Raw genomic sequence first — 23,696 nt, forward strand, 5'->3', positions numbered from 1 at the left:
ATGCAGAAATGGGGATTTAACGAAATCCGAGGGCAGTGAAAGCGCTTGGATGGAGCCTCCAAACACACTTGTTAGGTGTACCTGTGTTAATGACTGGTTGTGCCACAGGGCTGCTTTTATTCCTGTGATACTTTTATTCCTGTGATCCTGTGTTTTATCTTATGACCCCTGGGATACCACCGTGACAATGCTCTGCTCCTAAACCTCGTGTTGTATCCACAGGTTGATGCTGTTAGGTATGACTTCTCCCAAACCAGCCCTCAGGAGTGCAGCCTGTTCTTCAGGCTGGAGGGGTTTGCTGTGTGGTGCTCTGTAGCATTTCCAAAAGCTGTAATATGGGTGAACATAAAAGTTGGTTATTGTGCAGTAAGGGCCACAAATGAAAGAATATAATAAAAGGAATAGTGAAAATTATTACTGCAGCTTCTGGTTGTAAAAAGCAGAAGGGAAAACCTTGCTTCTGTAGCAGCTGTACTTTGTAGGTGGGTTTGTATTTTGTAGGTTTAACTGAAAATTGTTAGATTTTTTTTGTTATCTGTTTAATGCATACCCATTGTAACCTGTGAGGGCAGGCATGCCATGAATGTTCTCATTCTTGCTCTACCTGTGGATTTCCAACTAGCATTCTAGAAATCTTTGACCATTAAGGGTGCTCAGTATTTTTTATCTGCATCATTCCAGAATTAAGAATACTAAGAATAAGAAGTGTAGACTGGGACCTGTTCTTGGTTTTGCCACTTTGCATAAGGTTGTATCTACTGTTTCTTCCACTGCATGGGAATCCTGTTACTTCTTGCTTGACCTTGGGTCTTGCGTAATTTAATAATTAGAATGTTTTAGGAAAAAAAGTTCTCCTAGGAATGCAGAGAGTAGTCTTTACCATAATCAGCCTTGGCTGGATTTGAGCCAGTGGTCAAGGGATTTGAGCCTGTGGAAGCCAGAATGCTCCTACAGATTATCTGCAGGGATTTCCTTGTAAATGGAGTGCCAGCATGTGCAGTTATCTCTTCCCCGTTGAGTCTCATCAAGCTGCACACGCTTAATCTTTACTTACATGGTCCCTGGTTCTTGCTCTAAAGTGGGCCTCAGTTTTAACTTTTGCTCTCAGGAAGAAGGGGCTATTATAACAAATTCTAATCCTTTTGCAACTCCACAATCACTAAAGCCTATAAATTGCCTGCCAAACAAACCAAGTGATCTTTTCCTGGGCCGAGGGAAAGCGGAGAGTGTAAAACGCAGGTGCCAGCATTTGCTGGGGAAGAACTGGTACATTATCAGCTAATCCGCCTTCTGCTATTTCTGATTTCCTCCCCAACAGCTGCAGCATTGAATGAGAGCTTCTGCATTTGGGAAGAATTAGAAAGCCTGGTAATGCAGGGTCTCTATTACAGATACAGCAGCTCACAGACAGGGAGGAGATTTTTGCTGCCAGTGTAGAATTTGGAGTGCTTGGCATTTTATAGCCTGGAAAAATCGTAATTTTCAGCTGTTGTTATGGAGTAATCAATGAAGTAGAGATACCATAGTTTCTGCTGGGTTTCTCTCAGAGCCTGATGTCACTGCATGCAGGAGCTATTATTTTTTTTAATGTACCACTCTGAGGCTGAAGCACATGGAGGTTTTATTAAAACTTTTTTTTTTGTGGTGACTGATGCTCACAGATAGCTTTAGTCCTTCTGCAATATCTTTGGGTCTGTACTGATAGCTCCTGGGTCTGACAAAGATGTTTGGAATAAATTGTGCCTTACTAGAAAATTGAAACGTTATTATGTTTTAATTATTTTATCTAATCAATGCTTGGGGTAGGAGTACACGTTGATCGTTTTTTGTCCTTGTCAAGCAGTCTGTGACTTCACTCAAGGGTGAGCGTGTCCATTCTGCTAAATGTGATAAAGGACAAAGCCCCAAAGAGACCACAGCCCTCAGAGCAGAGCAGCAGGAGAGCTGCTGCAGCAAATGGGCTTTATGGTGTGTGTCCTGACAGCCCAGTGCCAGCAAATGCAGCCCTGGGAAGAGTCACTTAGTCCAGTGCTAATCACTGTCTGCACTGCAATGGGAAAGGCTGGCTCTCCTCATTAATATGATGTATTACAATTCCAGCCACAGGATGAGGAAAACTGTGTAAGGCTTCCTCTGGCACAGTCAGGAGAAGGAGGATGACGTGCAGTTTCAGTTGGAGAAGTGCAGGCTCATTGCTGTTTCCAGAGCAAGTCACTTGAGTGGAGACAGTTCTGTAGGCTCTCCCTAATTTTAGTTGTAGGAGACATTCTCTTTTCCATGAGGAGTCACTGCCTTCGAAACCTGCTCCCTCTGGGAGCTCAGCAGAGCTGGATTTGTCAACGTGCAGCGTCCAGTGCACGACTCATCCCTTCAGCTCAGCCCTCCCTTGCCACGTGTGAGGACACATCAGTACCTCTGTGGCTGGGGATGGAAAACCCAGCCTTGTGACATTTATATGCCAAGATGGGAAGACCTAAAAAGAGGACTAGGGAGACTAGCATGGCATTTGCGGGTACCAGGTTGCCAAGGAGGCATATTGTATTGAAACAGTTGCCTGGGAAACATTTAAAAATACATTGAATGGAAAAGCATATGTGATGTGCCCACAAGTGTTCTGTGTGAATGAAATGCCATGGCTGATGATGGCACCAAGAGACTGTTACTATTACATGTAAAAATGCTGCAAGTGATGTGTGTTTTTTTCCTCCTGTGGTTTTTTTTCCTGCCCTGTTTGCAGGAGGTGCACCGAGGGAAGGTTGTTTTGCTCTTGGCTGATGGATTAAAGTGGCTGTGGGGAAGGTGGAACGTGCAGGCAGCAGCAGCAGCTGGGGATGGTGAGAGCAATTTGGCTTCATTTAGGCAACCTAAACCAATTGACAAGGAGCCTGCACAATTCCCCCTCAAAAGTAATAACAGCACTGCTCAAACTCCTACAGTATAAAGAGAAATGGTTCTCTGAGCATTACCCTTTAATGGCTGCTAAAATGGGATTGGGAGGCTCTGACGTCATTGCAAGAGGATTTATGTGTAAACATCATGTAAAATGCAGTTTATGATCAAAGCAGGTTGGCAGCTTGTATGAAAAAGTTTCTCACTGGCCTAAGTTTTTGTTTGGGGCACTGAAACAGAGAGAGAAGGAGGGAGAGATTTTCAGAAGATGGCTAACTGCTCTAGTCCTTCCTCAGATCAGTCTCAGTTATTGAGAGATGGTGCTGACAACAAAGAATGATGTCAACAGAACTAAAATAAACAGTCATATCCACTCTTTGTCTCACAGAAAGAAAACTTTCTTCCTATGCAGCCAAGAAACAAGGGAGATGGCAACTATAGTCTGATATCCCTGGGCAAAGGGGTTCATCTGAGAGTAATTTCCAGATTCTAAAATGCATCTCTCCTTCACTAAGAAATGAGTGGCAGGTGTGAGGCTGGGTAGGATTATGGTCACCCTGCCTAATCCTCCTTTGGAGATTTAGAAACAAATATCCTACTCTTGATTTGTGGGAGGCTTAGGATGCCTGTTTGGGAGCCAGTAGGTTTTCCTTGGTCAGGCTTTGTGTGGTACAGAGAGACAGGCGATGTTTAGGAAGGGAGATGCAGCAGAGGAGCTCAGCTGGGTGAGCAGGAAGGTCTAGAGCCCTTGTTGTTGGCAGAAGCTCTGCAAAGATAAGCTGTCTTCAGGGGAAGGCCCCAGGGACTCAGCTCCTGGGAGATGGTTTGTGTTGGGAGTGGGAAGTTGCTGTCTGTTGGGTGGGGGGTGTGTGTGACAGCACACTCTGCTGACTGTGCTGTCAGTGTGGCCAGCCAGGAGATGCTTTGGGGCTGGATACCTCATTTGGGCACAATCTGCTCGGGGTCTGAGGTGATCCAATGATTCCTTTGGAAAACCATGAACTCCTGTGTGTGTCAGTCCAGTCCTGGGATCACTCTGCCCCAGTGTGTGTTTGGTTAAATCAAGTCCTGATGTTTGCAGGCCCCGGGGTGAGTGTAAGCGAGGAGGAGAGGCTGCCTTTCATCCTCCCCTCAGGATTTTGCAATGTGACTGCAGACTGTTGGGGAGGATGTTTCAGATCTCAAACAAAGATGAGCTTTGATGACATGAACCCGTGGGTCCTGTGGGCCAGCCCAGAGCTCCGCTGAGGGAGTCGTATCATCTCCCCTTTTAAAGGAGTTAGACTCCAAGTTTAGGATCAAATATGGCTTGAGGTTTTTGTATTTATTTCTTGCTTGCTTTCTTGTTTGCTTTTTTGTTCTTTGGTTTTTATTTAATTTTAAGTGTATCTCCCAAATTATAGCCTATAGCAGTTTGAGCTCCTCTTGTTTGCTGTGTATCATTCTTTCATTTGAAACCAACACACTGAAGAGCTCCACAAAAAAAAAAAAAAAAAAAAAAAGAAAATCCATAAATCAAAGCTGTGGTAATTACAGAAAATCACCTGACCTGTTTGTGGGTATGAAACCACAGAACAGTGGTGCAAAATTTCCAGTACTAGTGAAGGTGCTGTGATTTTATCCAGAACTAGAATGGTGTACATAATCAACTTAAAATAGAATGTAATTCAACAGATGAGTATGTATTTATTACTTCAACAAAATGTGGATAGGAGGTTTAGTTAGTTTTGCCATTTTTTAAGGACTAACCAGTGTTTTAGAAAGAAAAATCTAGTAAATCTGAAGGAATAATCAAAGCTGTGGAGGCAAGTGTAAATCTTTTCACTGAGAAGGGTGTATTTATTTTCATATTCATTCTCCCTTTGTTCGTCATTAGTGTTTTGATAAAAGAAATACAAAATGAGGCTCTGAGAGAGATGTGCAGTAGCTGACACAACCTGCTGTGATCTGGCTGAGGGCAGGAAGCACGTTTAGTTAGTGAAGTCCTCGCTCTGGTTTGTACCACAGTCTGGTTCCAGCATTAGCCTGTTTTTAGGAGTGTGTCCTGCCATGCTGGAATCAGTTGTTGTGTCACAACACTGGGAGGAAAAGCAGCAGCTTCCCAGCTCTCCGTGGCTGGGCTGTGCCCTGCACAAAAGGAGTGGGTTAACTTATATCCACACCCCAGAGTCACCACCACAGCGAGCTGCCAAAAACCTGGCACCAGGAAACCTTAGTGCCAAAGGAGGGGATGAATCCCAAGAAGCTGTTTGGGCCTAATTGGATTGGCTGGACATGATGAGATACAATCTATGTCCAGTGCAGCTCTGTAGGCAGAAATGTCAAATGTAGATGCTTTTAAGTGACAGCTGCCTCCTGTTCCCCCTCCAGCCACGTGGGATTTGGAGGATCCTGCTCTGCAGGGCTGGGCAGGGCTCAGGCCAGGAGGGATCTGCAGGGAACTGTCCTCAGTGCTTCTGGGGCTGGGGTTTGCTTTCTGTAATTACAGAGAAACCAGAACTGACACCCCCATTTGCTGGTCCCCTCTATTTAGTAAGGGATGTTGTTTTTTCTGAAGTGTTTATCTGTTCAGTGATGATTTAATTTAGGAATTAATGCAGGGAATTTCTGCTGCCTGTGGTGTGATGCAGTAAGTCAGAATACTTAATTACAATGGGCCCTTCTGGCCTTGAAGTAGCCCTTTCTTACCTTATTTCCTACTGATACCTGTTTATGAGATGGAGCACAGGTGCACAGAAATGAAGGATATTGCCTGTGATAACCCAAGACCTGGGAACTGATCTCTGGCCTGTTCACTGGGTCTTAGCACAGGCATAGGACTGATCTTCTTTTCGAGCACTGTTTTACTCCCAAGGGCTTTCAACACAGTGTCTTTCATCAGCTTTGAGTTCCCTAGAAAAAATAAAAAGCTGGGACATCTTTCTGAAAGTCTCTTCCAGAGTACTGATAAACACCAGGGCAAATGCTCGGTCTCCTGTGCCCCAGAGACGTGCTCTGGCTTCAGCACCACACTTAATGACAAACATCCACCTAGTTTACCATGTGCATTCTTTTATCTTAGCTGTTCCCCGTGCACGTTAGGAGATTTATTTCGGCTCCTAATGTATTTCATGTGTGCTAGCTGTAAATATTGTGCTCATAAATCAGCCTGGAGCATCCAGCCCCGAGGCTGGAGACAGCTCACAATAGGTCTGTCTGCCTCACATGGGGAGGCTGAGCCGCTTCTCTGCTTTTTCCATCGCCTGCCTCTGCGAGTGGCGTGTTGCCAGTCTCCTGTCTCACATTAACAGGAATATTATATATTGCTGAATTCAAAGTGTTTTTCCTTCAGGACTGGAGGAATGTAATGGAGCATGCAGCTGGCAGCAGGACGTTATTCCTGGGGAGTGCAGGGAGTTGTCCCTGCCCTCCCCCAGCCTGGGGACACGGCGTGGCAGGGGTGGCACACACAGACACAGCCTGCAATGAAAAACTCACCCTGCTCCCTTCCCTTCACCAGATTCTCTACATTAAACACCACAAAAGTAGCAAGTCTGGAGCATAATCCCAGAACTCCTTTTTTTTTTTTTTATTTTTTTTCATCCCACTTCTAGAACCAGCTCCATCTGTATTCACACCTTCTGACCTCACTTCTTTCATCTGGGAGATGGAAAGTTGTTTTACTCACCTCAAAAGATGTTTTTTGGAGAATTTATTATATACATGAGGACATGTCAGTGCTACAGAAATATGCATTGAATTGCCCCAAAACTAGGGTAGTTACTCCTCATTTTTGGATAGTTTCATTTGGCCTCCTCTCCATCTGTCCTCTTGTTGGAAAGCTTGTCTGCTTGGCAGGAACTGCAAGTAGTTTTTGCAGTGCTCCTGGTAAATTATTGTCCTTTTTACTGATTTTAAGGATCTTGTGCTCTTAAAACTCCTGTGTTTGCATGAAACAAGGCTGCATTACATTGCATGGTCTAAAGCAATCCATATTCAATAAGCTTTTGGTATTTTAATTGGCCTGTTTTTGGAAGTCTGAAATGGGCTGAGCTGCAGGACTAAAACTAAACAGAGTCTGTCACACCAGAAATACTCTGCAGGAGTGTATTTCTTCATGGTGGTACAGCTGAAAACACCACATTTACTGTAATTAGTGCATCTCACCCTTGTGAGCTAATTTATACATATTCAAATGTGTTTCTAGGTGTCTGATTCTTGGACACCATGTTAAACCAGTGTCTCCTGTTGTTTGGTCTGGTCTAATAAACTCTTGATTTGCCTCACGCAGCACATCCCAAAACCATAACCCTTGATTTGCCTCATGCAGCACATCCCAAAACTATAACCCTGCAGAAAAAGCCCTGCTCCCCAGAACAGTCTGTGAGTGTGATGCACATGATGCATGTCAGGAGAGCTGGAAAGGAGAATGGTGTCATCACCTGAGGGGAAACACAAAGCAGAAAGAAACGAGGAGGGGAAATTTTGGTGCTTATTTTTAGACTCCGTGGGTGAGTATTATTTTCAGCTTTGTCTCTATTAATTTCTGCAGAACACAGTGTTAAGGTGTGATTAGGCTTCCTACACAGAAGGTATTGTAGTTTCTAGCTGAGGCTGAAGTGATCACTCCCTGACAATCCCTGGAGAGTCAATACACCCGTTTGTACCGGGATCAGGCAGCGAAGACGTGACTCCAGACAGTGTGGATATATCTGAGACAGCTCCCAGCTGGCCAGTTGGGAAATAAACCTTACACAGGCATTGATGCTCCCTGAATTCACAAAACATTGCCCATGACACCGGGTCAGTGCTCCCTGTAGCTGAGGATCCTCCTCTGGGGAGTTAGTTTAAAGCTGTATTTTGATACGTTTCTGTGGAGCTGTTCTCACACTCATCATCACATACCTTCAGCATCTTCTGTATTTAGCACACGACTACACACTCTGAGTTTCATTGAAGAACATGCTGCCTGTTAATCAGCACTTTATTGTCTCAGTGTGCTTAAAATAAGCATTTTGTCACATTGAAGGAGAAGAAACTTTATTGGTTTGCGTTCTGGCACCGTGCTCCGTGCTGTCAAGTGCTGTCAGTTGGCTTCTTTCTGCAACTTATGAGATTGAAACATTCTGGTAGCAATTTTCACCAGATACATATTGGATGTGTTAGAGAACTACCTCTGAGGTTCCAGAGCACAGGAGACTCGGTGGGTAACAGTCAGATCTGGTGTGCTGGAGAGGTCCCTTCAGAGCCTCTGCCTGCCCTGTGGGACAGGGACAAGAGCTGCAGTCCCCCTGCTGAACAGCGAGTGGGGAGAGGAAGGAAGGAAGACAACATCTTATCAAGGGATCTTCTGGTTTCCTTTATGAACAGCTCAGGAGCAGCTTTGCCCCTTCCCTCACTCGGCATTAAGCGAAGGACTGTGAGAGCACAGGCCGAGCAGAGCTGGGGCTGAGCCTGTGCCTGTGTGCAAGTACCAATCACAGCCAGGGCTGCCTTCAGGCCACATGTTTCTAGTTAGGCTGCAATGTTGTCTTTTAATTTGATGTGGAGGCAGAAGGGTAAATGGGGCCTGATGTTTGCTTTGAGAAACCTGCCAGTGGCCCTGACACCTCTCACCCAGCGCTGAGCCAGTCCAGCTCTGCAGCCCCCCAAACTCAGCAGCACCAGCACTGGTGGCAGGGCTGTGCCTCACACAGGGCCTGTTTGACAGGATGACACATGAAATGTAGTAATTTCCAGAAATGGACAGCCAGGATGTCCTCACTGAGGAGCAAGTGCCACAGACATGTTAAAGCTGCATTTGAAATGGAGCATCAGAAAGGGCAGCAGAGGAGGCCTGAGAATGGACAGGAAGAGCCAAACCCTGAAGTGATGAACTAGTAATTCCCAGACCAGTCTGTGGAACCATGAAGCATATTAATTCCTAAATTCCAGTAATCTCTGAAAAGCTCTGAGGCTTGACTGTGGCAAGAGAGCACAGAAGTGGAGGAAGAATGGAGCTGAGCGATGTATCTCCTCTGCAGAAGATCACACACAGCTTTTGACATAGGCCTGTGTGAGCCTGTTCAATCTGCTTGGGTTCCTGCAGATCTCCTGCTGTAAATAGAGAGGGTTGGGGGCCTTATTGAAGGCCATATGTAAGAACATTTAATGATGGGTGTATACTTCAGTCTGTTATAGAACACATCCCGTTGCACCTCTTTAAAAAAAAAAAAAAATTGAAAAGTTTCTTAAGGCAGGTGAACACAAAATATATGCACGAGATTCTTGTCTTGGAGAATGCAGCAGATTGTAGCTAATCTTGAACTCTCTTCTTAGAAAATAAAGCTCTGAGAATTTAACAAAATGCTACGGAGAGTTATCCACATTTCCAATTCTTTGGGGTTATTTACTGGATTTTATTGTGCAGCAGCTTTTTCAGAAATTGTGGGAGCCAGGAGCATACCATTAAGTCTTGTTTTGAATCACCCAACTGAGAACAAAATGTAGAAAAAAGAAATTATTTGGATTACAAAATGTCAGAAGCATATTGATATAATTATCCCTAAAAGGAGATACTCTAGGAAATAGGATGGATTTAGTTATTACACACATTCATGGAGTAAAAACACTATTAAAGCATTACAAGAGTCAAACAACCAGTGAACCAAAAGTGTAAAAACAACGCTTTGGAAATGAATATTTTCCCAAGAAAACTTTCCAGTAAGAACCTGGGAAACTGGACTTTTTCTTGTGGGGGAGAAAAAGAGTCACATTCCAACTTTAAAGAGACAGTGCTTCTGGAGGACTTACACACTCAGGATGGACCCTGTCTCCTTAAAAACTGTGAAAAAAGAGTGTAAGGACTTCATCTGGGTTTTTTGCCCAGCGTGTGCCTGTTAGGCTTTTTGTGTGTTTTTCCATGTGGACGGTAAAAGTAGATGGGACGATTTCACAACTGCTTCCATTGCTGTCCCTGACTCCTGGCTCCTCGTGGCACTGGTGCCAGTGGAAAATCAGAACCCCCCCTCTGGGAGCAGAGTGCCCGGCACTGGGGACATCCCTGAGCGTGGGGGTGACCCTGTGCTGCCCCTGGCCCTGAGCTGGCTCTGGTGAGGGCTGGGCAGCTCTGCACACACTGCTGATGGAATCAGGAATGCCACTGCCTCCCCAGGCCAGGCTGTGCAGGAGCAGCTCGGGGGCTGTTCTCTGGAGGCTTATTTTTAAGTGGCCCATAAATAAGCAGTGACATGGGCTCTGATGTGTTCCAGCCCCACTGACGAATGCAATTGGGCTTAATTGGTTTCCTTGGTAGTTCTCAGAAAGGGCTCTCAGAGAGAACCTTGATTAGTTAGTTAGTCTTAATATTGCTCATTCCCGACTTCTGCCGGTGGTTCCTGGAAGTTTCTCAAGGCCTTGTTGATTGGAATATAGTGTTGAAGCTGTGCATGGGTGAAGTCCCACCCTCCTGCAGACAAGAACTGGACCTTTTGTGCAGACAAAGGGCTGCAGGCTCCAGGGCTGTCATGTCTGATATCCTTCACTGGGAGCAAATGCACAGGGAAAGGGAGAGTGCAGGAACAGACCCTTCCTGCTCCAGCTCCCTTTCCAGGTGGAAGCACAGACCTGAGCTTGTAACGTACCATGAAGCAGAAATACATATACATATATATATATATATTTATATATTTAACTGTGTACTGCTGGCTGTGCAGCTGAGAGTGTGGAAGGATTCAGGAATGATGGGATGTTTGTATGGCTCAAGAACACCCAGATTTGTTACAGTAATGACCTTTAAAACAAAGTACAGCAACATCAGAGAGGAAACAAGAAAACCTTTTTTAACTCTTGGTGGTGAAGGAGTGACTTCTTTTTTGGATTGGTACCTCTTGAAGTGGGTTAAACTTTTGTGTGAAGCAGCCAGCCATGGCCAATGTCAGGAAAAGGACCATGGGCACAGTATGGGATCCACTGCAGCAATTCCTGTGCTGGAAATATCACCAGCAACATTTGATGTCAAGAAGGCTTGATCCCAAAATTATTGTGGATCAGATGAGTAAGCTTTTGAGAATGGGGGAAAAGGAAAAAAAAGGAAAATAAGGCCTGATTAAAGACTTTTAAAAATGTTTCCCCCTGTGGGATTTTTGACATTCTATCAGCATAAATCAATTCTAATCCAGCAGTGACCATCCTCCTTGCCTGCCTTTTTCTTTTTTGTTTGTTTTTTTGGCTTAGCTAACTGCACAAATTACTCAGTTTTCCTGTGTAGAAATTCAAACAGAGAGAAAATAATCCAATCCCTGGATTTCTAAATTCAAGCAGCTTTCAAACCAGAACTAGTTTTGAGGCAAGAACAATAATCTTTCTGGTAGTGGGTGGCATAAAGAGACTGTTTTTTCCATTTGAGGCTCTTTCTTTTAAACGTATTTGATTTAGATTGATTTAGCTTGGTGTGGGAATTGAAAGTCTGACTGAAACTTCCTGTTCTGAGCTGTGGCTTGAGTGAGTAGCTGGGTGAATGTGTCTTACCAGTCCTGCATCCTCTGTCTTGCATAATGATCCCTGGTTCTCAGGAGTTTCCGACGCCCGCGTGGGCAGCGCGCTCACGGCTGGTTAGAGCACAGGAAATCTGTGCTTCTCTCCAGACCTCCTCTGTTTGCTGAGAGAATTACTTCATCCTTTTCTTCTGCCTCCGTTTCTCAGTGCAGTGTCACTTCTATAAGTGCTCTGAAACCCTGTGGAGGGCTCGTTGAAGCCCTTAAGCAGAGGTTGTACGCTGTGTTCTACAGGTGCTTCTCCGCTGAGGTGCTCGATAACCTCAGAGCTGCCAGTGGGAATAGTCCAACTTGCCTTTCATCCTCAGAACCCACCTCACTGTTCTTTCACTAAATTGGTACTTCTCCTGTTTCCCATGCCTGTTTCAGGATTCTGTGGAATGTTGTGAGGTGTCTGTGACGGTTCAGCCCCGCTCCTTCCCTGGGAGCTGAGCCACATCAGCCAGGTTGGCACCACAGGTCTCTGCCCAGTGAGGGCACATGGGAAGCAGTTCTGTCTTTCCAGGCTCTGCAGGGAAAACCTTCAAGTTACAGCAGCACCCACAGGTGTTTCCCCTCGGTGCTGACTCCTGGTGTCAGCAGCACGTGGCCAATATGCAGAGTGGCTCCCAAGCTGCAAATCCTGCAGGCAGTGTGGGAATGGCAGGGCTGGGAGTGCTGGGGATCACCAGGGCAGGGAAAGGGTCCTGGAACTTCATCCACATGGATGCACTGTCCAGCCTGTGCGTGGTCTGGCTGTTGTGAGCCCATTCACACAGGGCATGTTGTGTCCAGCCATCCTGGTTTAGAGGTGGGTCACCTGATGCCCTGGATATGTGGGATGTGGGGCCATATGGCACCAAACCCTCCCAGAACAGCTCAGACTCTTCAGAGGAATAGCACAGATCCATGCACAGGATCTGGGATACAGGGATACAGGGATACAGAGATACAGGGATACAGGGACTTTGTGTTGATTGGGTGATCCCATTCATGACAAGCTGTGTGTTGAAGTCCATGTCCTAAACACTTCTAGATTTTTTTAAATGCTCAACTAATTCCTTGTTTACACTGAACAGTTACTGCTTTCTTATGTTTTTAGGAAATTTTCCCCTTCTTTTCCTGAATCAATTAATATAAACTGGAGGTCAGAGCAGCTCTTCATGATGAAAATGTGCTGGGTTTTATCTGTTCTCTGACTCAGTTTTTTTGTGAAGAAAATAAAGAAGGAAAGAGTCTTTGAATCTTTTTAGTATAATGAAAAGTATAAAAAACCCGATTCCTTGATGTGCTTGAGTGTGTGATGTTTTCAAGGTCCTCTTTTTGCAGAAAGCTTTCAGGATATTACTGATTATATTGACCTGCTGGATTTCTTCCTGCACTTTAGATCTCTAGTGAGTGATATGTGGAAGCACTAAGCTGAAAACCTATTAAAGCAGATCTTTATGCTTTTCAAATAGCATAACTTGTTACCCAAACCCAGTGTGTCTGGAACATCATCTTAAAAATTCAAATGTTAATAAAGACAATTAGCATGGGTTTGGTGAGCCCAAAATGGAACTTTGCAAGACAAAGCTGGTGACCTTTGACTTACCACTGAGCTTGAGCCACAGGGCCCCCTGTGCTGAGACCTGAGGCCTCTGTGCCAGGCCCTGCCAACACAAATGCCAAGGACAAGTGTGAGGGGTTGGCTGTTCTGTGTCCAGTGCAGCAATCCCTTGGATTTAGCTGCCCAGCAGCCCTGTGCCAGTGCCATGTTTGCAGGGATTGTACATTCCCTCTGAGCATGCTGTTCCCAACCAGTCAGTCGTTTTGCTCCTCAGCTCTCCTTCCCTGACTCTGTGAAATATTTGCAAACCCGTATTTCACGACTGGCCCAGTTACTGATTTATCTCCTCTACTGTTTATCCCACTGGGATCATGTTATTTTTTCAGAGCTGACCTCCCTTGCTCACAAACCACAGCTAATTTGGGTTCATTTCCCTCCCTGCCCCCTCCCCCTGACATGCCAACAGCCATTCCAACTGGCTGTTCACTTCCACCCTGGAGTTGTCACGAGGTCTTTCCAAATTAAATCTCGCAAATGGAAAGCAGAATACGCTTGGCAGTGCCTGCAGTTGGAGATGCAGTGCTGCCCTTTAGGAGGTGATGGTCATTACCAAATGTCAGCTCTGGGGAGATCCAGCAGATGGAAATGCTCTGATTTGGGTTATTTGTTCAGACAGATTCGGGGGCCTTTGGAAGCCACAGCCCTGCAAAGGGAGGGAGACACAGAGCTGTGAGGAGGTGTTTGAGCTGCCCACAAAATCCATTACAAATAAACCTGGATGGCCATGCCCTCAGGGGGCTGAGGCCAGTGCCCAGAGCTCAGCTCAGCCCCCAGCTCAGGACACCACAGGCCTTGTGCTCCCCAGGTCACTGCGGGACCTCTGTGGGAACCAAGTGTCAGCGACAGTAGCTGAAGCTTTTTAGAGGCAATTTTCCCTTGCTTGCTTTTCCTAGAACTGAAATAAAATGAGAACAGGGTCTCTGGCCTGGCCTGTCTCCAGAGGAATGTCATGGATTTTATTAATCAATTATATAAGGAAAATCATTGGGTAATGGGCAGAAGTGACAAAGCATCTCTGTGAACTCGCTGAGTTTTTGTAGCCAGCCCTTTTAAGGACCTCATTGTTTTTGCTGCTGAGGGACAAGAGTCTCTCTGCTCAGAGGCAGTTTAAGTGAGTAGCTCCTTGTGATAAGAGGGAATAAAATCATGGCACGAAAACTTGCTTTAGGCAGGTAACACAGAGCAGGTCATGACAAAATTGTCTTATTTCTGTGCTAAACATGAACCACTCCACTGTTTCCTCTTGTAACACACAGCTCTTGGTATGGCCCATGTCCAGCTCTAATAAACAGTCTTGTAAATAAATATTTCCCCTTTATGGGAGAAGGAGGGGTGACCTGACTTGCTGAAAATGGCCTTGCCAACCTAGGGAAGAACCCAAGAGTCAGTTCTGAAGTTTCCAAAGTCCATCATGCCACGTGTCTGTGTAACTGCAGCTGATCCCAATGTCAGTGATCCCAGGAAAGCAGGGAAAGGCGTGAAAAAGATTAAATATGGATAAGCTGCAGGTGAATCCTGAACACACACAACTCCAGTGTGGGTAAGAATGGACATTTAAAAGCAAGCATTATTATTATTATTATTGATATTGTTCGTTATGGAGCTCTTTTCAGTATGAACAAAAAATGAAAGGCAGCACAAACCTGTGTCACATCCCTCTCATTTGCACATCTTCTGTAACCTGGATGTGCTCCCCATGGAGCTTCTGCAGGCCAGCCCAAACTAATCTGCATGGATCCAAACAGCCTGTTCATTGCTGTGGGTAAGAAGACTGAACGTGGCATTTCTGGATCTTACTAAGCTTTTCTTTTTAGGCTTAAACACAGGAAAGACTTCAAACCTAATTTCTCAGCCTATCGTGCAAATATTATTCCGAATCTTGCAGGATCATAACTGTTTGTATAAAGCTTTCCAGCTGTTTTCTGTTGATAAAAGACTTTAGCTGGGCACCAGGAGATAAGACTGTGGGACTGAGAAATTGCTGACTTAGTCTTGTAATCTTCCCACACTGCATTCCCATAGGGAAGTTATGGATAGGTGTAACTCTGTACAAGTTAATGTTCTAATCCTTGAATCCCATTCAGTGGCTCAGCCACTGAATTTGATGGAAATTCTGGGCACCTGACACATGACAGGATTGTTTGTAGAGAGACTTCCAGTTCCTGGCAGATGTCAGTGCAGAGCTCACACTGATCAGCTGTTCCTCTGGATTTGAGAATGTGGTGTTCTGAGAGCAAACCTGGCTGGAAACTCGGGGACACCCTTTGGAAGGATTCTGAACCTCAGGATCCACGTGGGGAAGAGTGTCAGGACCAAATGTGATTTATGGCATCAAAGCCTTCCTGTGGCATTGCCAGCAGGGATGGCTCTGGAGTTTGGGATGGCCTAGAGCTCATGATCTTTGTTTCCAAGCTGTCCATCCCTCTGCTGGGATAAAGGCCTGTCTTGATGTTCCAGATAACTCTCATTATATAGACAGAGAGAGAAAATTTAAACAGATCCATTGAAAATGGAAAATTAGTTAGACAAATGGAAAAAATGCTTACAGATGGTTTAGGAACACCTCAAATCCCACGTGGTGCAGTGACTGCTAAGTCAGCCAGCAATATTTTATGAATGAGAATTCTAATAAGGAGGGGAAAACGGTTAAAATTTGCCCTGGAGCAACTGTGACTTCCACACCTCTTTTTCTTTTTTGTTCATAAACACCTCTGTCTCCTGCAAAAATACTTGTGAAGATGCTTTTTAATATGGTTTGCTAAGTTTTGTTGCTTGACTTCATTGTTCCTGCAAATCAGCAAATGAATTCCATTTGCAGCTCCCTTTTTTTTTCTGAGACAAGGAATGTTCCTGCCAGGTTGCTGCTCCTCAAGGCTCACCCAGCACTGGAGCCTCTGCCTTGCAGGAACACACAAGTGCAGGATCCCTGAGGACAGAGCTCAGAGGGCCAGACTGTGACAGGTACCTTGTAGAGCTGATCCATGTAAGAACTGCAGACACATTCACCCAACAATCATTCTCTTCCTTTCACTGTAGCTGTCCTGTGGCTGATTTATACCCAACACAGCAGATAGGGCTCTCCCAGAGGGATTTGAGTCAGATCATCCCAGTTTGATGCTGATGGAAGACAAAACTGGGTGTTTCAAGTCGGATTTTTTTCCTGCAGTAGGGAAGAAGAGAAGGGGTTTTCCTCACCTTTGTTTGCTTGTTTATGCAGAAGTTTGTGACTTCTTCATATTCCACACCGTAGAGGACAGTGCTGATGTGAAGCACATGGAGCAAATAAGAAGCCTAGAGTAGAAAAAGCCTAAAACTCAGAGAAGGCTTTGGAGCTGCTGAGAAAATGAGAGGTGACATGAGATCAGGAAGGAAAGGGGAAGGTTATGTCATTAGAGACTGGAATTCAATGTTTTGATGAAACTCCATGGATACAGGAAGGAGCAGGGCGGGTAAAAATAGCTAAATGAAAATGGTATGAGTTCCAAGAATTCAACTCTGAAAAGAAAGAAAGAAAGAAATATATGTTGTTGCTTAAGACCAGGCAGAAGAAGTTACGTGTTTTTATGAAGCATTAGAAAGAATGAAGAGAAAGGAAAGGGGCAAAATTTGCTGACTGCAATTTCTTTTTTTTTTTTTTCCTCGGGCCAAAACTTGGAATTTGGTGTCATGACACACATTTCATCCCAATGCTCAGTGGGTTGGTTCCCAGGGGAGGGGACACTCTGTCAGGAAAGTCATCTCATCCAAACACCGGAGGGTTCTTGGGCTGGGCACATGCTGATGCCCACAGACCCAAAATCCCTCCCTGACTGATACAAACACTGATCCCTGTAGGAGGGGAAGGCCATCACAGAGAGAACACCTTCCATCTGCACAAAGCCAGCAAGCAATTACCTCAAAGTCTCTGGTTTTTTGTACGGAATTGTTTGTGCTCCCCCCCCCCCTTGGAGATCCACGTCTTATCTACAGAACAGAAAGCTCTTACTACAAGAAAAAGAAAGAAAGAAAATCAACCCATTTGCTCCCTTTGATTTTGGTTTTGTTAATTTCTGAACAGATGGTTACACACCACAATGGAAGTTTTATAAAAATTTCCATCTTTTAACTGAGTGCAGGCCTGAAATTTTTCCCTGGTGAAAAAGCAGAGTGTGAGTCATTAACCAGGCTCTGTGTGTCTGCCTGGGATTTTCACTCACTGCAGGCAGAAGAGTCAGAAAGCCCTTCCATTACAGTAACTGCCTTTTTTTCCCCCTCCACCTGGGCAAAAGGCCAATTCCATCATCTCAGCATGAACAAGGAAGGTACAGTCTGAGGAGGGATGGAGTGCACAGACAGGGGGAGAGGCCTTGCTGAGGCCAAGAGTCCAGTCCTGGAGCTTCAACAATTGTCAGAAGGAGTGGCCTGTTAGGATTTCTCCACTCCAGTCTGAATTCACTAATTGCACAGTTCTGGCCTGGGTTTACAAGTGAGAGGTTCTGCTGCCTGCAGAGTGCTCAGCACCTACTGAGTCTTGGCCCCAAATTATCGTTGTGGAGATAGAGAGCCTAAACTTAATCTTTGTTTGGACTCCATTGGAAATCTGGCACTGATTGCTGTGGGACAAACAAGGCCCAGAGATGCTGAGTGTTCTTTTCTGCAGGTCTAGTGATGTGACCTTGGAGGGCCAGAGGACTGCAAGCTCCAGTCTCCAGCACTGCTCATCTTAGTGAAGTTACAGAACTTTGCTGGGGTGGGGGGAAATAAAAGAGATTTTTACCTTGGGATGGATGGATGGATGGATGGATGGATGGATGGATGGATATATCAACTTTCAAGGCCTCTGTCATTCAGGAAAAGATGAGTTAATTATTCTCAGTCTTTGTGACACTTAATGACACGTAGAAAAGATGTGAATGGCATCTTGTTGGATGGCAAGGGTAACACAGAACACAATTTCCCCTGAAGAAATCGCTCACATACCTTATATAATGAATGAGCTCATTTTGCCTGTGTTTTCCAGAAACAATAAAAGTTAGAAAATGTCCCAGTAATTAGAATAAAGTGTTACCCAGATTTATGGTGAGAAATGTGAAATGTCAGGCAATTGAGTGCAGCTCCACACTCACAAATAAGCTTCACATTCGTTAGAACAGGTTGCATTCATTAGGAGGAACAGTGTGGGTCCAGTGCTGGCCCCAGAAGGCAGGGAATGGTTTCTCCTGTGCAGGGAAGGAAAGCAGAGGGGAGGGCAAGGTGCCAGCTGGCACGTTCCCTGATGGATCCTGGTCCTGGTGGTAATGCTGCAGCTTGCACAGCACAGACACCATCATTGCTTCAAGATGGGCCTGGGGTTATGGGAGGGGTGGGAGGGAGAAGGGGGAGAGCACCACTCCCAGCCTGCCACGTGCAGGGCACAGAGCTGGTCAGACACTTGGGAAGGGTGGAGATGGAAAAGGGGATCTGAGCCAGCCTTCCCTGCAGGCCTCCCTCTCACAGTCACTGGCCATTCCTTCAGCACAAGGGCTGTGCCCACGTACACCTAGCACAGAGGTGTATAAATCTGGGCTCATCTCTTGCCTGATTACTCTGCACCCCGTTCTTGTGTCAGAGGAGCACAGAATGAAGTGGGTTTAACCTCCAGAAGTGCTGTGCATACAGACACAGGGGATATTGAAAGTGTAGGGCTGGTGGAAACAGAATTGACACTCCCTGAAAGTCCAGGGTCAGCTCATTTGGGCACTGAAACACCCCCACTGCCCCTGCCTGTGGAGCTGGAGGAGGGCAGGCCATGGGAATGTCCTTCTGATGGGAGGGGACACTGAGAACCTGCTGCCTCTTGTGCTCCTCTCTTCTGACACAGCTCCTTAAAAACTGAGGAATTGAAATGAGAGTGCTTTACATAAAAACTAGTCTGACAGGTGAAGCTGCCTAGGAATGAGAATGTTCAGTGTCTTTTTCCTGAAGAAGAGAACCAGACACTTCAGTGAGTACGAATCTTGTGGGGGACCTTCACTGCCTGCTGCTACCAGACTGCAGGTGTGTGAAGTGGCTGATTCAAAACAGCCTGTCTTGCCCACTGGAGTATGGAACAGGTCTTATAGACAAACCAAAACTCAAACAAACCCCAAACCCCCTCTGTCTTTCAGTGTTGGATTCTCTTCTTGCATAAATTTGATTTGGGTGCAGTTCTAGGAATACCAGTGGAGTTTTGTAAGGAAAAACCCCAGTTTTTAAGTTAAAAGCAGTTGCTTTTAACTTGGTAAAATATTTGGATTGTGATAAAGATCTGCAGGGTGGCCTTAAGCCAGTTGTACATCCTCTCTGTTCTGCAGTTCCACATCTGTAAAATGACAGAATGAATTTGTTTCGTTTTCATTACAAGCTTGTAGGAAAAATCTCATTATGCTAATGAGGTGTGCTTGTGCTTTAATCACAGGTTCATTCAGAAAGCCCATAAATGAAATAAATATGAGATCAACGCAGAAGAATTTGTGAGAAAGGAGTAGAAATCCCAGATTTTCAGGACAGCACATCCCGAATGACTGAAGGGATGATGCCAGCAGTGATCTCCAGAGAGCCCTGGTGCTCTGGGGGTTATTTGTGGCAGACACAGGTCCCCACAGCAACCCCGAGCTCACCTGTCAGCCCAGCAGACAGGATTGCTGCACAGCAAGGGGCAGAGCTCAGCAGTGTCAGACCATGGGGCTCATTCCCTGCTGAGATTGTGGATCTTAAGCTGCTGTGAAGTCCCAAAGGACGTGAGAACAGAGAGCAGGAGCAGAGCCTTGGGGATAACCCAGTGATGAGAGGCTTTCCAGCAAAGGGGCACTTAAACACATCAACATGATTTGTAAATGTGGGTCCCATGAGATGAGAAATGATCTCAGAGAGGTTACAGCAGGGATGTGAGAATTCCCTGGAGTTTGTGAGAGGCTACTGGGGAAGGGAATGTTGGGCCTTACAGCTGCACGTGGGTTCCAGGTGAAGTGGGAGCTGTTTCCAGGGAAAAGCTTTGGCTTGGTGTTCCTGTCCCGTCCTCTGCTGGACGTGGATGCTCTGCCTTGTTTGCAGTGTGGGAAATGAGCCATTCGGTGTTGATACAACTGGCACAAAGTCTGTGCAGCCCTGGGTCCCTGCAGGCCTGTTCTGAGGGCTCCTCTGGGAATCCCAGGAGTTCCAGCTTTATTCCCTTCTCTGACTCGGACTTTTCCCAGTAAATTAATTTTTTTATTGGCGGTACCAAGCATGGTTTTTTGATTTTTTTTTCCCAATGAGGTGTTTGGCAGCATCCACTGGGACATGTAGGTGCAGAGTGTGTGGGAGGGAGGGGCAGCCCTGAGCAACATACCAGGCAACTTGGGACGAAAGAATTCCAGGAGATGGAGAGCTCTTTCATGTGCTTTTAACAACCCCTCACCCCCTGTATTTGCTAGGATGCCTGATGATTTCCTGCAAACTGAATGTGAATTTTAGGTGAGACCAAGCCATGCAGGTCATGTGTCTGCTATGTATATTCACTGTGGAGGTTCTGTACTTTGGAAAGATATAAAAGATACATTGTGGGGCTGGGCTGGACAGAACCAAGAACTGGGGAAGGGTTAAGAAAATATTGATGAATTCTGAATCTCTTCTTAGTGGTGAATACAGTAAAATAAAATGAGTTAGCTGAACCAAAGCCATCAAATACAGCCTGGCTGTCACTGCTGATATGTTCCAGCCACCTCAGGAGATCTTTGCCCCTGAAAGGTGTGCTGTTAAAAAAAAAAAAAAAAAAAAGAATATTTTTGTTGACACGAGTCCATTTCTGACCTTCTCAGACAGTGAAAATTTTTGTTTGGTTCATCTTAAGTAAGACCGATTCATAATCTTTTTTTCTTGTGACTTTTTAGATGTTTTAAATTCACATATTTTGGTACCTATCTCAGAGAAATACGTACCAAAAAAAAGAAAGTGGTCTCTTTAAAAAGAAACGTTTCAAAATTTGTTATGGCCAAAAAAGATAAGTTGGTTCCCTTTTGTGAAATAATTTTCTGTAAGTGGAATCTGCGTGAAATGTTTGATTGAAAAAGATCACCTGACTCTCAGATGATCCTTTTCAACAGAGAGTTTGAAACCTTGTTCCACAGGTTCGGGATAGTTTGGCATTCCCCAGTTTCACTGTCAATGAACTGATCAATGAAAACGATGACCTTGATAAATGAAAACCTCTAAAGGAAAAGAGGGAAGGAAATATCCTGGTCGTGCAGGAATGCTTTAGTTCAGTCCCAGAAAGTCACAGTCAGGACCAAGAGTGTGTGCCACAGCCATGGAGAAGCTGGATACTGGCTGCTCCAAGGAATGTACAGTCTGATGGGAGCTGCAGCAGGAATTCTGACGTGTGGCATTCGCACCCACGCTCCCCCTTCCCTCCTCACAACCTGCACAATAGGCCCTTCCCAAACGTTCTGTCAGAGAGCTGCAATCTGCAGCACAGCCCTCGATAATCCCCAGCTCCTCCTGAGCAGGCAGGCTCTGGAAACCAGGGAGGGCTGGGGGGAATCCACTTGGAATATGCTTTTCCTACGTCTGTGTAAACACACACACAAATAACGCCCTCAGCCTGGGGAGGGTGGGGAAGGTGGGACACGGTGCTGGGGAGAGGCACCGAGTTCTGCGAGGGAAGGCGCTGGGGAGGGAAGAGAATTGCCTGTTAAATATGGAAAATGGAGTCTGCTTTTTGTTCGGGGCCTTTGGAATCTGTGGGTGGATTGGAACTGGCAGGCAGGGAGCAAACACCCACCCACCATAGGGCTGTGTGGTTCAGAAGTTTACAAGAGTGTTTGTGTTCCAGGAGCTGTTGGCCTTGAAGCCAATGGAGAGGGGGAGGAGAAGAGGGAGAGAGTGAGAAAAACACTGTGGTGTTAGGGCCCTTCCTTGGAGATATTCTCCCCCTCTCCTTTCTCCAGCTAGAGGGCTTTGGAACTGGAGCAAGACAAACAGTTACTGGGGGAAAGATTAATGTGATTTTAAGATGTGCAGCGCTCACAGTCCGTCATGGGGAGGCAGAGACCTCAGAAGGCACTGCCACCTTAATCCCACATGACAGCTCCCATCGCTCCCCCTGCTCCTGCCTCAGTTCTGAGGAGTCTGGGGGATGTAAGGACGGGCAGGTTTTGCTGTGTTGTTCCTGCAGGAGTGAGAGTTTGTTCCTGTCCCATCATGGATCTCGGTGCAGGAGCTGCCACTCTCGTTGCTCACCGTCTGGGGATTGCAGAGACAGAAACTGAGGCACAGAGAGACTGAACAACTTGCCCAAGGCAACAGGAAGTCTGTGGGAGATCTGGGAATAGACCCCAGATGTCCTGAGTTTTCTGTCTTAACCACAAGCCCATCCTTCCTGTCTTTTTGGTAGTCCCCTCTGCTTCAGGAATTCCGTTTATGAATTCCACCCATAAACAATCTGTTGCACGATCCAGTGATTTACTTGCATTAAAAAGTCATTTGGAAGAGAACATGGCACCTCTCTTAAAATGAGCTACAGCAGCTACTGCTGTCCTTTCTTTCTAAGGGGTAAGCTTCCAGAGCTGAGAAGTTTCCAAACATCCTGCAAGCAATAGTTTGGTTCTTTAAAAGAACCAGGAACTCCATAAGTGATGTTTGAGTATATCTAGCCCTTTATATTTTAGTGGATTAAAAAAAAAAAAGTCTGCAACTGCACTAAATCCATCTAGGGAATGATCCTGCTGCTGCTCACCACTGTATTGGGTGTCTTTGAAGACAGTCTGGTCGACTGCCACATCCCTGCTGGAATTCACTGGGTGTCTGGTGCTTCTCCCTTGTCATAGTCAGAACCTCTCTAAGACAGGACTGAATGGTGGGAAGGGTTTTCATTCTAATAAATCACATCCTTCAGTTTGAAAATGATGCAATGGATAGATGTCTCTCCCCCATATTATCAAAGGTACCAACACGTAATTTCTGAAGAATATTATTAAAAAGTTATTCTTAACTAAAGCCTTTAAATTAAGGTTACTCAGTGAAGAATATTCCAGTCCTGCTGTCTCTTAATGTGGTAACTTTAGCATCAGGAATCAACAGGGACTGGATGGCCTAGACAGTTGGATCATGGCTTTAGACCTTGGTATTGTGGTAACATCTAACAATTCCACTTGTGGATCACTAAATCCATGTGCATTGTAGAAATAGAGGGGTCCTTCTTGCCACCAACGACTTTCTGTTCATTCTGTTCACAATTTGGTGAAGATTCTCCAAGTGTCTTCTCTGGGTACATGAAGACACAACTGCTGACTTGGCCCAACGGGTTTGGTTCCTGCCTTCTCTGAGCCCCTTCAATACTTCAAGGCTTGATGGCCAAGTTGGGTATGTGAGAGTGGGTTCCTCCCTGGGGAAATCCTGGCTCACAGGCAAGATGGAAGCTCTTATGCAACTCTGACACCTTTGTCCTTTGCTCTGAATTGGGATTTCAGAATCTAAAAGTACAGATTAACAGGAGAGCTCGGTGTGTTCCCTGCCCCATTACACTGACAGTGAATCACAGTGGTGGTGTTTGCTCATTGCTCTCCTCCTCCTCTGTCCTGATGTGTTTTCTCTCTGTTACCCTGCCCTGGGGAACTGTTCCAGAGGAGACTGTCTGAGTGCTTGGTGTCTGTGTCACACGTTCTATAGATGAGCAGTGCTTCAAGTCACTGCTGCATTACAAACAGTACTAACAATTGTCCTGGTGTGAA

The 23,696-nt window shown here is 45.6% G+C and overlaps 1 protein-coding gene across 1 annotated transcript in view; it reads left to right on the forward strand.

Annotated features, from left to right (window-relative positions):
• SKI (SKI proto-oncogene) overlaps positions 1-23,696 on the forward strand; it is a 121,941-nt gene that overhangs the window by 404 nt on the left and 97,841 nt on the right. The window lies entirely within an intron of this gene.

Source organism: Chiroxiphia lanceolata, chromosome 22, assembly GCF_009829145.1.
Source record: "Chiroxiphia lanceolata isolate bChiLan1 chromosome 22, bChiLan1.pri, whole genome shotgun sequence".
NCBI classification, from domain to species: Eukaryota; Metazoa; Chordata; class Aves; order Passeriformes; family Pipridae; genus Chiroxiphia; species Chiroxiphia lanceolata.